At 42.2% G+C, this 12494-nt stretch overlaps 2 protein-coding genes and 1 long non-coding RNA gene across 3 annotated transcripts in view; 1 reads left to right on the top strand and 2 right to left on the bottom strand.

Moving 5' to 3' along the window:
• The window catches only part of cdk18 (cyclin dependent kinase 18), a 39387-nt gene extending 27145 nt beyond the window's left edge, over positions 1-12242 (bottom strand). The window contains exon 1 of the mRNA XM_034868511.1: positions 11922-12242. The gene's annotated coding sequence lies outside the window, so the exon portion shown is untranslated. The remainder of the gene's footprint in view (positions 1-11921) is intronic.
• LOC117942858 overlaps positions 7216-12494 on the top strand; it is a 15099-nt gene continuing 9820 nt past the window's right edge. The window contains exons 1-2 of the long non-coding RNA XR_004656239.1: positions 7216-7227; positions 8476-8480. This is a non-coding gene — a long non-coding RNA (uncharacterized LOC117942858). The remainder of the gene's footprint in view (positions 7228-8475; positions 8481-12494) is intronic.
• Positions 12301-12494, bottom strand: part of mtss1 (MTSS I-BAR domain containing 1) — a 68375-nt gene continuing 68181 nt past the window's right edge. Inside the window, exon 15 of the transcript XR_004656221.1 lies at positions 12301-12312. The gene's annotated coding sequence lies outside the window, so the exon portion shown is untranslated. The remainder of the gene's footprint in view (positions 12313-12494) is intronic.

Raw genomic sequence — 12494 nt, 5'->3', positions numbered from 1 at the left:
GGGCAGAGAGCAACTAACTGAAAAAGAAAGAGAGAGAAAAATAAAAAGGTAAATTGCACAGGATGCATGCGGTCTGCTATATCTAGACCCAACATGCAAGAGAAGATGAAAAAAATAGAGGGAGGACAAAAAAGAAGATACGCTCGGACTTTCTGTTTATTTCTGAAATGGTTACTTCTCTCCAGAATATGTTGCCAGACCAAGCTCCACAGCGCTGTGGAGTAAAGTCGGCTACACCAAAGATACATTCTGGGAAAGGATTTTTAAAAAAAAATGCTCCTGGTTTTTTGCATTTCTTTAAACCAATCACGCGTCGGTGTTGGGCGGGGCTAAGCTCCGGATGCAGCATGCAGGTCACCACATTCAAAAAAACCTTTACACAAGAGACACAGCGGGCCCCTCTAATTTTTCCTCATTACCTGCTTCTTTTTTTAATGTTAGAGTGAGTGTGTGTGTGCGTGTGTGCGTGTGCGTGTGCGCGTTCGTGTGTGTGTGTGTGTGTGTGTGTGTGGTACAGAGAAGCACATGCACACATCTGTGTCTGTCATCACAGTGAGTACATGTGTGATGGGTCGTGTGCGCTAAAACTGACCTTGGGCCTGAGGTTACATTACTGTGTGCTCCAGTAATTCATATGGACTATAACATTTTTACTTTTGCCTGTGCAACTGCCTGCATACACACATATAAACACACACAGACAAACACACACAAACACACACACACACATTTTCCCTAAAGGAGAGTAGTAGTGCCGACGGTGGTGCTTCATAGAAACCCGAGTGGTTAAACAGCGGATGTGTTTAGTCTGTAATGAAACTGATCTCGTTTTTGCTGCCAATATCCAGCCACACACACACACACACACACACACACACACACATGCAGTGTTTGCTGAAATACACGACATATTAGGAAGTTCTATTAACACGGCCTGAATCTTATAGAGCAGTTTTACACGATGCAATCCAGCTGTTGGTTTAGTTAACTGAAATAAAGTCCCGTAGCTGTTTAAGTCGTGCTGTACAAGGCTGAAATGTGCTTTCGCCCCAGTTCTTACAACAACCCTAACATATCTAACACAAACTACAGATTACATTTAACTGTTTAAGACTTGTAAAACCTATTCTATTTTTCATTTAAGATCAAGTCTAGATCAAAAACCACCAAGATTAAACCAAGATACCAACACAAAAGGCACCCTTAAGCATCTGAATGGGACGCACCGGATAACAGCAGGTCGACCGCGGCGCTACAAGATGACGTAGTATGAATGTTGGCTAATATGGCCGACGTGTTTTTCTATTTAAACATCTAACAGACTAGGAAGCAACACATGTGGAGACACTTTCACTAGCTGCGGCTCGGGGACTCTCTAAACTCTCTAAACTGTGTTTCGTTGCATTGTACCTGTACATGTGTAATGACAATAAAGTTGAATCTAATCTAAAGTATTCATAAGAGCTCATACCTAGTGTGTCTGGCCGCCTGATGAATTCCAAAGAAAGTCCAGTGTCCCGTCCCCTTTGACTGTAGCTCTGTTTTTCTGTAGCTCTCTGACACCAACCCCCCTGAAAAAAGTCTCTTCAGCTGCTAAATGCTCAACATTCTTCACAAGCTTGTCCCCAACTGTCTGCAGTATGGTGCTGGGCACATAGTGTTCAGTAGGGTTTTTAGAGCTTTTTCTCTGTGAGCAGCTGCCTGCTGGAAACAACTTTAATGAGAGCAGACAGAGTCTGTGAAACAATTACTTTAAAAGTTGCTTTAAAGTGTCTGCAGAGTAAAGCTGAGAGAAACTACACTACAAGCAACACATTGTCATTGGTCCTCTGGAAGCAATCATTTCCGTCACTAGACAGAAATTGGGTGCAGGTGAGGTCGTACAAACTAAAGACCCCAAAAGCCTGAGCATTAGCTTAGTTTTGTCCATTATAACCAGAGTTTGGTTAGTTTGGTCAGGTCACCATCAGATTATATTCTAATGAACTCCAAACGACGCCTAAAGCTTGACTACGTAACCTTTTTATATAATGAATGTCAGTTACATCGCCTAATGAGTTGCTTCAAAGCTATTTAACCCTGGGTCAAACTGATTCGTTTCAAAGGGTTTTATATCTGAAATATGGATTTCTTTCAACCAAATTGCCCAAACAATAACATGGATTATCCCATATAACATTCTTCAGGTGAAATTAATGATTACTTTCATTGAGTTTTTGGGGTGTTTTATTTAATCTTATAGCATTTTATTTTATTTTTTATTTTTTTAATGCTTTCAAAACAGCATCTAAATTAAACTTTGACATATACCCATCTGTGATCCACTCAACATCCTCTGATCCTCAATATTATCAAAATAATTCATAATTTCTGCTTTTTTAACTAAAAACGTATGTATAATTTAATATAAATGTGGTTTGTTGATCATGAACAAAAAAACCACCAGCTCAGTTTTTTTTCTTCTTTTTTTTCTTAAAACCATCAAAAGCATGGAAAAAGTGACAAATAAATCAGAAAAAGCAACAAAAGCACTTGAAATTTTCATTTTCATTTTTTAATTTTAATCTGTGTTTACAAAACTGGTGTCACCTGGCGCCTTTCACGTACAGAAGATCGAGTGAAGATAAGGACCTCTTCTGAAGAGCCCATATTTTTTTAAATTCCCGGTGTACTTCGTGGTTACTTGCAACTGCGTGTAGTAGGGGTGGGGTAGGTGCGCGATCACAGAAGGCTTGCGCCGAAAGTTTTGTCGTTGCTTAGAATACCTCATGGGGGGGAAAGAATCTACGCACTATAGCTTTAAACAGTCTGATTGTTGCCATAGGCCCAGTTCAGGCAAAAGATTCAAGACAAGACAAAACCGCTTTAGAACGGTGACTTAAGCCAACGTCGCTGATGGCGTCGCTGATGGCGTTGCTGATGGCGTTGCTGAGACTTGTCGCCAGCGGCTGTTTGTAGAACGTAAGAAACGCCACAACAACAGCCGATGGCGAAATCAGCTGGTCAGGTCACGCTACAAACTATAGAAGTCAAATTATTATGGTGAGCGAGCTTCAGAGTGACCATGGACTTTCAAGGTCAGTTTTAGCGCACACGACCCATCACACATGTACTCAGAAGACAGACACAGATGTGTGCATGTGCGCACACACACACACACACACACACACACACACACACACACACACACACACACACACACACACACACACACACACACACACACACACACACACACACACACACACACTATGAGACAGTGACTGAAGAGAGGGAGTGGCGTTAGAACAAAGCAGTGATTTACATAAATCATAAGAAATGCATCTGTAGCAAGCATCTCACTCTCACTAATGTTATCCACATTCATATTTAGACGCAACAAATGAGATCCAGTTACAAAAAGCCTGAGAAGGGAAGGTGCTATGGAGATGACGCACCTTCTCCTCAATGTTGCAGACCAGTGCGTTGCAAGTCACAACTCATCGAGAATCTTTGGTCTGAATTTGTTTTTTTAAACAACACTGTCCAACTAAATATGTAGTTGGATGGACTAAAGCCAGCTTTGAACTCCTCCCCTTTGCTTCCTACAAGCTGCAGTGAACACCACTGGCCCGCTCCCAAAGCGAGCCCTGAGGACTAAGGACTCACAGACTTAATGTATCTCAGGTGCTAAGTGAGGGAGTGTGTGAGGTCACATTGGCACAGATGGGTATAAATGGGATTGGGACAGCACTTCACGAGATCACATGCTACCTTGGCGACGTTTAATTAAGACGATTAAACGATGTTGCTTGGCTTCAGCCTCGTCTGTGATAAGTCTGATGGTTGTTGTCCCACAGTGGTAAAGGACTGAGAGTTTCTAGTCTCAACAACTACTCAAAGGACTTTTACATAGTACAGGAACCATTCACACACATTCGTACACTGTGGCCGAGGGCGTCGTACAAGGTGCCGCCTGCTCATCAGATAAACCACTCACATTTACACTCCGAAGCGCAGCATCAGGAGCAACTTGGGGTTCAGTGTCTTGCCCAAGGACACTTCAATGTTGGGACTGCGGGGCCAGGGATTGAACCAACAATCTTCTGATGGGCAGGCGACCGCTCTGCCACCCCATCAGTTCCACCAGACACCGCTCTGTGCAGTGTTGTGGAGAAAAACGTTATGTTGAGACAGAAAGTTATCAACCTTGAGCTTGTCCGTGTCCCTCTAAACAATCATGAAGAACCTATGATGTCACGTTCTCCTCTTCTTCTCATTCATGTGTCCGTCCTGCAGCCGTAATAAAGATGACCTTTTGTTTCCTTCCATTGCATCTTTTCTTGGACTCGGTCCTCACTAGACAACAATAACTGCCTTATTTTCTCTGTCATGGATGGCCATCCATCACAGTCCCAATTTCTCTGTTAGACACTTAGTTAGTGTCTAACTTGTTAGTTTTTCTTCACTTGTTCATATCGTCCTTGGCTCCTCATCCAACTCACTTCTCCTGAGCATTTTCCTCAGTATAGTTAGAAAACAATAAGTAAGGTACTCCTAACAACGCTGTCAACACAACTGTGTTGACAGCAACAATAAAACCCTGTGTCTTCCTCGCTGTGTCTGTCTACATGTCACCCACTGCGCCCATGTGAACAGTTGACCTACTGTGTCCAGTGGCTGAGAGTGGATAACAACACTGCTGGGGGGTCAACGTCAGACGGGCCCATTATCCCAGGACACCATGGTCTGCAACAGGCCAACCATGGGGTGGTTGTAGAGCCGTTCTCATTCCTAGTGGTGGAATGTAACCAAGTACGACAATATAACGGTTTAAAGTACCGAGGGAATGATTAGACCAATAAACACTTACGTGATTGACACTGTTTGGATCATTTCCAGTTGCTAAAATGTGAGGATTTTTCTTCACCGAGTATTTACTTTCAATACTTTAGGTAACTTTTTCTGATGATACTGTGGCTTGAATAAGTTTACACACCCATGCTAAAGTTGATTAAAAAGAGCAATAATAAAAAACAATCTTAGAAATAGATCTTAATGGACACCAATGTCCTATGTGGATGAATAATGTATTGTAAATAAATGCATGCTCTTCCTTAAAATACAGGGGGCATAAGTATCCACACCCCTATGTTAAATTCCCATAGAGGCAGGCAGATTTTTATTATTAAAAGCCAGTTATTTCAAGGATCAGGATACTATGCATCCTGATGAAGGTCCCTTGGTCTTTAGAATTAAACTAACCCCCATAATCATGACATATCCTTCACCATATCTGGAGATCACCTGGAGGCATGTGGAACTTCCATAAGATCATCTCTCAATGCATATCAGCTATTAAGCTAACTGAAATAACACCATGCCAGTCTCTAGGTATGGTGAAGGGTACGTGATGATGGGGGGTTGGTTTAATTCCAGAGACCAAGGCAGGCAAACGTTCCACCAACAACAAGTTCCTTCCGGAGACTATTTTGCAGAGCCACCGTCGCCGCATCCAGAGCTCAGCGCCGCCCAAGACGACTGAGATTGGTTTAAAGATATACAAAAACAACCCAGAGATTTTTTTTCCTCCTATTCCAAAATGTATGAGTAGGCAGACCTTACTCCACAGCACTGTGGAGATAGGTCTGGCCAAGAATAACGTTCCACGATGAAGCTTGATGCTGGGCCGACCACTACATGAGGCAGTCACATTTTAACAAATAAAGAAAATGCTGTGTGTTTTACGGTTAGTTGAGGCTTTTGGTTTACTCCGACAATGTCTCTTCTCTCTCCAACCTGAACCCAACTTTCCAAAACATGCACACGGGTTATTGATGCAACAGTGACATCAGAGGTGAGACGGGACGCAGCGTTATCACCCCGCTGTGCGAGGCACGTCTGATTTAGCCTCCAAATAAAACTAGAAACCGCCAACTGTGCCCACGGGGATGAAGATAATAAAAGGTAGGGGAGGGTAAAGGTTCAGTGGTGAAGGAGAATCAAAGAAGAAGAGATAAAAAAAGAATAGACAAGAGGGAATCATTTCTAATTTATTTTCAGGGGAGATAGCAAGCAGCACGACAGGTTATCATCCCCAGACAGGCTCTGCCTGATGGCCGCCTCTTGTGACTGAAAGCATGAAATTATTGACGCGAGACCAAAAGGACAAACTAAAAATTAGATTGGGAAACTTCTATGTGGGAAATCAGCCAAAGCTTTCTGAACTGCAACAGGGCACGTCTGTGTTTGTTCATGGAATTAACCTAGAGATTTGCAGTCAGACCGTGTGTGTGTGTAACGCTCTTGATAACTAGTTCACCTCTCCTCTGATAAGTACTGCTGCAGCCATGCCAGTGCTTTATTGGCATATAAGGGCCTTCCATTCATTAAAGCATCCAACCCTAACCATTACAAGTACTACATCAGAAATGCCCTGGAAAATTGCCGTTACACCAACATTCAGTGATGCATTGGCTAACTTTTTATGTAAAAGCAGGAATGGATAAGCTCGGTTTCCAGGTCAGGTGGTCGCGTGTCCTTGTAAATTAGAGGTCCACCAATATATCGGCGGGCATTTATTATCGGCTGATAATATATGCCGATATTAGGCATTTCACCATCTACTGGAATTGGCATTTATAATTGCTGATTTAACCCTTTTATGGTCTTCTCGTGTCCCTCGGGTCAAACTGACCTGTGACTTTTTTGGGGTTTTAAAAAGAATTTTGAAATAAAATTTTACTTCATAATCTATTGACAAATATTGTCTTTGTCTCAATTTCAAACAATTAAGGTAACATATGTTTAGGGAGTGCATTCAGTCTCTACTAGCACACAATAAAAAATGGAAGTGGGGTTTGTTTTTTGTCATAAGGTTATAATTCATGTTAAAAATCAATTACGGAAGAAACATAAGTGGTCATATCCAGAATTAAATGAGGAATGCGTGTTCAAAATTTATAATGGTAAACAACTGATTCTGACAAATGAATATTTAAAAAATAGAAACGGACTCATGATGTTATCAGTGCTGGTGTTGCATAGTCTGTCCACCAGAGGGCGCTCTACAACGTCCCTGTTGGCAACACTGTTTTCTTTTGTTCAAAAGGACTTTTAGTTTCATATCTTAAGTCTGTATTTTTATGCATTTTATTTATGAGAACTATATTTTGATGTTCCTCTGAACAAATTTTAGTGAGAACTCATAAGTAACTACAAATAACTAATGTTAGGGAAATCTGTTTTGTAACACGTTTCTGGATTATTTTAAATAAAAAAATTATATATCTCAGCATATCAGAATTTTAAATAACCAAATATTCGTATTGGTATCGCTGTCGCCCTTAAAAATCCTTTATCAGTCAGGCTCTATTGTAAATGCACCAGCTCAAGGCTTCAGTTATCATCATTGAGTAGATGGATTTGGGGCTTTGGAAGTAGTGTTAGCAGCTACTGTTAGCATTAGAGCGGCAACGAGTAGTCGACTAATTGATAAGTCGATACAAAGAAAAATAATCGCCAACTATTTTTATAATTAATTATTCATTTAAGACATTTTTCATGCAAAAATGGCAGGAAATACCGTTTTCAGCCCCTCACATATCGAGAGTACCTGCACCCTCCAGTAACCATCGACACACATCTGACACACCTTTCCGTCATCCTGTGTCCAGATGTTGCGTATTGGTTAATCGTATTGGTAATGTTTCGCAAAGACGTACAATGTACCCAGACAATTTTTACTTCATGAAGCTGACCAAATGAGTAAATAAAGCCCAGATTTACTTCTTAATTATTTGACTAAGCAGACAAAAACAGATAGAAATCTTCTTCAGTTAAATGTCAGAAACGTGCCTCAGAGTTTTAGACCTTTCCGTCTGTCAGATTGCTTTAAGTCACGTTATGCGTGTGTGACTTTTCTGATGTGTTATCTCTCAGGTTTTTGGCTTTTGGTCCTGCATCTGTCAGGAGCAGCTTTGTGACTCACAGCTTACCTCACACCACTCGCACACAACACGTTATGTGTTCCCCCCGGTGGCTTCTGCCTGTGTCGGCGTGCGAGCCAACCTCTAATAAGCCTGCACAGCTGCATCACCAGACCAGCAACTGGGAGAAAGGCGGCTTGCAATTATCTAAAGCGCTTAAACACACAGCAGAGCACGACGACTACCCTCCTGCCCAGAGAAGCACGTCTTAAACTTCAGGATGCCCAACCAATCATCAAGCTGCGTCTCTCCACCAGACAGCGCTTGCCTGTCACAACATTTGTGTTTGTCCGGTGTGCTCTGATAACAACGTCATTCTTTCTAAAGCGTTGGCAGCAACACATAAGGTGGACATGTTTAAATTAGCTGGACAGCTCGGCTGTAAATGCGCTAACCGCCAGCCCACCTGTGAAGAGATTTTAAGGTCTTTTGGGCGTGAGTAAGGAAGGCGTGCCCAGCAACACTTTAGGTCCTTTTTTTTAGTAAATCAATGTGACCCTGGCAGCAGCAGTGGTGCAGGAGGGAGTACGTGGCTGCTGCTCATGCACACAAAGACAGTACCCAACCATGAAGCTGAAACTTGACTATGTCAAACAAATGTACCAATTGTAATTCCTTATGTTTCGTATGCATGTATATATATATATATATATATATATATATATATATATATATATATATATATATATATATATATATATATATATAAAATCTTCATGCTATTCAGTTAATCAACAGTCGGTTGTAGTCATGTGCAAAGATGTAAAGCAATGTGCCAGCAAAGACCGGCAAGAGAAGACTTCCAACTCCAGTAGTAAACACATATGTTCACAATGCACTATTAATGATCAGCTGTGCAAATGTTTGATGAGAAAGGAACCGCATTCCCACGTTGAGTTTTGGGTTTTTGAGTAACATTGTATGTAAACTAAAATAATAGTGTGTGTGTGTGTGTGTGTGTATGTGTGTGTGTAAAATAACTTTGTACGATTACAAGAAAACTGCAGGGCATCCTGTGTGGCATTTTTTGGACACTTGATGGGCTTGCCACTAGCGGATATCAAATTCTCTTCCATGACCAATGACAAGCAAAGAAAACAGGCTACACCCTCCTACAACCGGGATAGCTGCATCCGATTGGACGAATGCTTCCCCCGTGGCCTGTCTACACCCAAATTTTTAAACGCTGTCTTTCGCCATTTGAAAGCTCTCTTATTTTACAAGAATAGCTCACTGAAATGAGTTTCTCTAAGCCTTTTATGAAAGAAATATGCTATGCAGCTGCTGAATCTATTTTATTTTAGATTGACGGCCAATTTAAAATTAATTTGTGGGTTTTTGAGGCTGTGAGTCGAGCTGGACAACCCTAAATTTGCATAAAGTAGCCTGAATTCAACTTTATGCAAAGGAGGCTACCCAGTGCCCCGCTCTTTGAAAGTTGCAGCAACGCTACCAGAATGCATTGCTCGGCTGCTTACATAGACAACAAATGGGAAGCTTGGAAATGGCGCCTGCCATTGTGAGTGCGTGCCAGTGTCTTGATCTGGGCGAGCTGTGTGCATGCACTACTTCATCAGTGTGTACTGGACTAGCTCGCACTTCTTTATGGGTTTATTCCAGTTCATTTACCTGTACACTGACCTATGGAGAAGTACTGTCCAAAGCAGCAGCGATGAGTCAACTAATCAATTCATAAGAAATAATCGGCAACCATTTTGAATGTTGTTGAGTGTTTAGCCTCACCTGCTCTTTTCTGTTTTACATCATATTAAACTGAATATCTTTGAGTTTGGGATCAACAAAACAAGACACATTTTATAGACCAAGCGCTTAATTAACAATGAAAATAATCGTTAGTTGCAGCCCTGGTACTGTCCAATTAAAATAAATAATGAGATGATACAGCCTAGCTTCTTGCAGTTAAACAGCAGAGAGTGGAAAGTGAAGAACGCACTGGAAGACCAGGTCCATTTGTGCTACTGTCAATTTTGCATGCTGGCATCTTAAAATGGCAACAATGAGAAAAAAAAAAACGGGTTTAAGTGTAAACTCTGTAGTGTCAGTGTCCCTGACTGTGCCAAGATATCTTGTGTTCGTGATCTTCGTGTTGTTTGGTAAACACACTCCACCATTGCAGTATAATTCAGCCACATAAGGACCTATGGTGCCGCAGTAGCCAGAAGACTCGATGCTGTGTGAAACGCAAACGGCCTTCCATTTACTGTGTTTGACCAAATGATAGCTTGTGTTTGTTCGTCTGTGAGTGGAGTTCAGTGCTGGTGCCGGGGCTATTGTTAAATACGGTAGGGTCTATCTTCACATTACCACGGCTGAGTGGGCCCAGGGCCGTGCGATGAATCAGGGACTCAGTAATAACCTGCTTATGTAAACAGTAGTATTGTGCTTCAGCTGCAGTGTTAAGGCAAAAGATTGCTACTTTGGACTCAAAATTACAGTGACAAACAGTCACAGAACCAGTCACAGAGGCAAATGGCCACCTGTTAAAGAACATAACTGTACTAGCGCCATAAGGATCACTAGAATCAAGATCCTGACCAAGGCTTGGCATTAACAATCTAGATCCCCAGCCACCCTGGAAAGTGTTTTTTTTTCCAAAATTACCAGCCACTCAGCATTTTCACTAGCCATCATTTTGTGAGAAATTCCATTTAATTTGATTAACATGGACCGTGGTGCGCTCCAATTAACTTGAAGAACCAAATTTACAACCCTTTTAAATGTAAATGACCACTCAAATCAAGATAAGATGTAGAACACTGCAGTCATAATATATGCATCTCGGATTAGGTTGTGTGTAAAGCTCCTTTTGTATGAAAACATGAAATGGATTAAGACACAGACATAAAAGAGTAGGTGGTTTAGTAGCTGAGGAGGGGTAGAGAAGATCAATTCAAAGTGGTTTGAGGTGAGCACTCGTGTGTGGAGTCAACATCTGGCACGCGCCCCTGGCGACGGGAAGCGGAGCGCACGTTTTTTTTTACAAGTATATACTCTCTTCTTCTTTTACAAACCTCTTGTCTAAGTGTTATTACTCCTACAGACGCCATCGTAGCCTGATTGTGATTCCCAACCCTAGAAGTCACCAAACAGAAGCAACTGTCACATACATGTCAAACATGGCTACGGCCTCATCTAAAGTGGAAAAATGTCCATCCCATTTTCTCCAAGTCCAGACTGAGTCTTTGAATGCCACGTTTTGTCAGTCCAAAACCCCAAAATATAAAGTTTAATATGACATTAAACATAAACAAAGAGGAAATCTCCATTTTTGAGAGGCTGAAAACAGCATTTCCTGCATTTTTGGCATGAAAAATGACTCCAACGATGAGTCGGTTATCCAAATAGTTGCAGATTATGGACTTACTGTTGCAGCTCTTTATATTTGTGATTTCAGTAATTCAAAGAACTGTCAACATGGCCAGCAGTTTAGTCTGGAGTATTTAACATTTCTCTTATTACCTAGCAACAGTGTGTAAAGTAGCAAATTAGAAGAGACCAGTGAAGCGCAGTAAGACCCCCCCCCCCACCCTTTGAGATCCAGAAAGCTACTGAGACAAAGTCAGGCTCAGATCAGCAACAAGTACCCCTGTCTCTAAACCCCCTGACCCCCCTGACCCCCCCTGACCCATACGTAAGGTGGTGCATATTCTGCTGCAACTAAATATTTTTTTCATTGTTGATTAATCTGTCGGTTATTTTCTCAGTTAATCGAATAGTTATTTGGTCTATAAAAATATCAGAAAATGGTGAAAAATGTCTATCAGTGTTTCCCAAAAGCCTAAAATGAAGTCCCCAAAAGAAACTAGAACATATCCACATTTAAGAAGCTGGAATTGAGAGAATTTAGTTTCCAGCTAGATTAATCTTTGCAGCCTGAGTTATATTTCTGAATGAAAACATGAGTGCATGTGATGCGCGTGCAGCAGTACTTACAGTGGAGCCCAGGTCATCCACGCAGACAGGGGGATGGAGCGGGGAAGCAGACTCCTGCCCCTCCACTCAGCTTTCCCTCGCCTTCACACTGAGATAAATCCACAAGACGCAGGCAGCTCAGTCCCTGGTCTGGACAGACAGCTCCGCAGGACGATGGAGAACCCTGTTCCCTGCAGCTCACCCTTTCACCCTCTTTCACCCTCTTTCTTTCTTTCCTTCCTTCCTTCCTCCCTTCCTTCCTTCCTTAAAGCAGAGCACTGCGAGCCGCCTCACAGGCCAGATCACACGTCCGACTGTTTTAAGCGCGAGGCAGACGAGACAGCTCAGGAGAAGAGAAGCTGCTGTTCACAAGTGTTTTATAATCAGCCATTGGCTCCTCCCCCAGCAGTCTCTGACCAAGCCCTTCCCTCGTTGGTATGGCAACGGCCAATCACCACTCAGCAGTGCACAAGTCTCCTCCTCTCCCTTCTCCTCCTCCTCCTCCTCCTGCGCTTCAGCGCGCGCTCGTGTGCGTGCTTGCGTGTGCGTGTGTGCGTGTGTGTGTGTGTGTGTGTGTGTGTGTGTGTGTGTGTG

This window comes from Etheostoma cragini, chromosome 4 (assembly GCF_013103735.1).
Source record: "Etheostoma cragini isolate CJK2018 chromosome 4, CSU_Ecrag_1.0, whole genome shotgun sequence".
NCBI lineage: Eukaryota > Metazoa > Chordata > Actinopteri > Perciformes > Percidae > Etheostoma > Etheostoma cragini.
The sequence above is the reverse complement of the archived record's forward strand: the minus strand, read 5'-3'. Positions and strand labels throughout refer to the sequence as shown.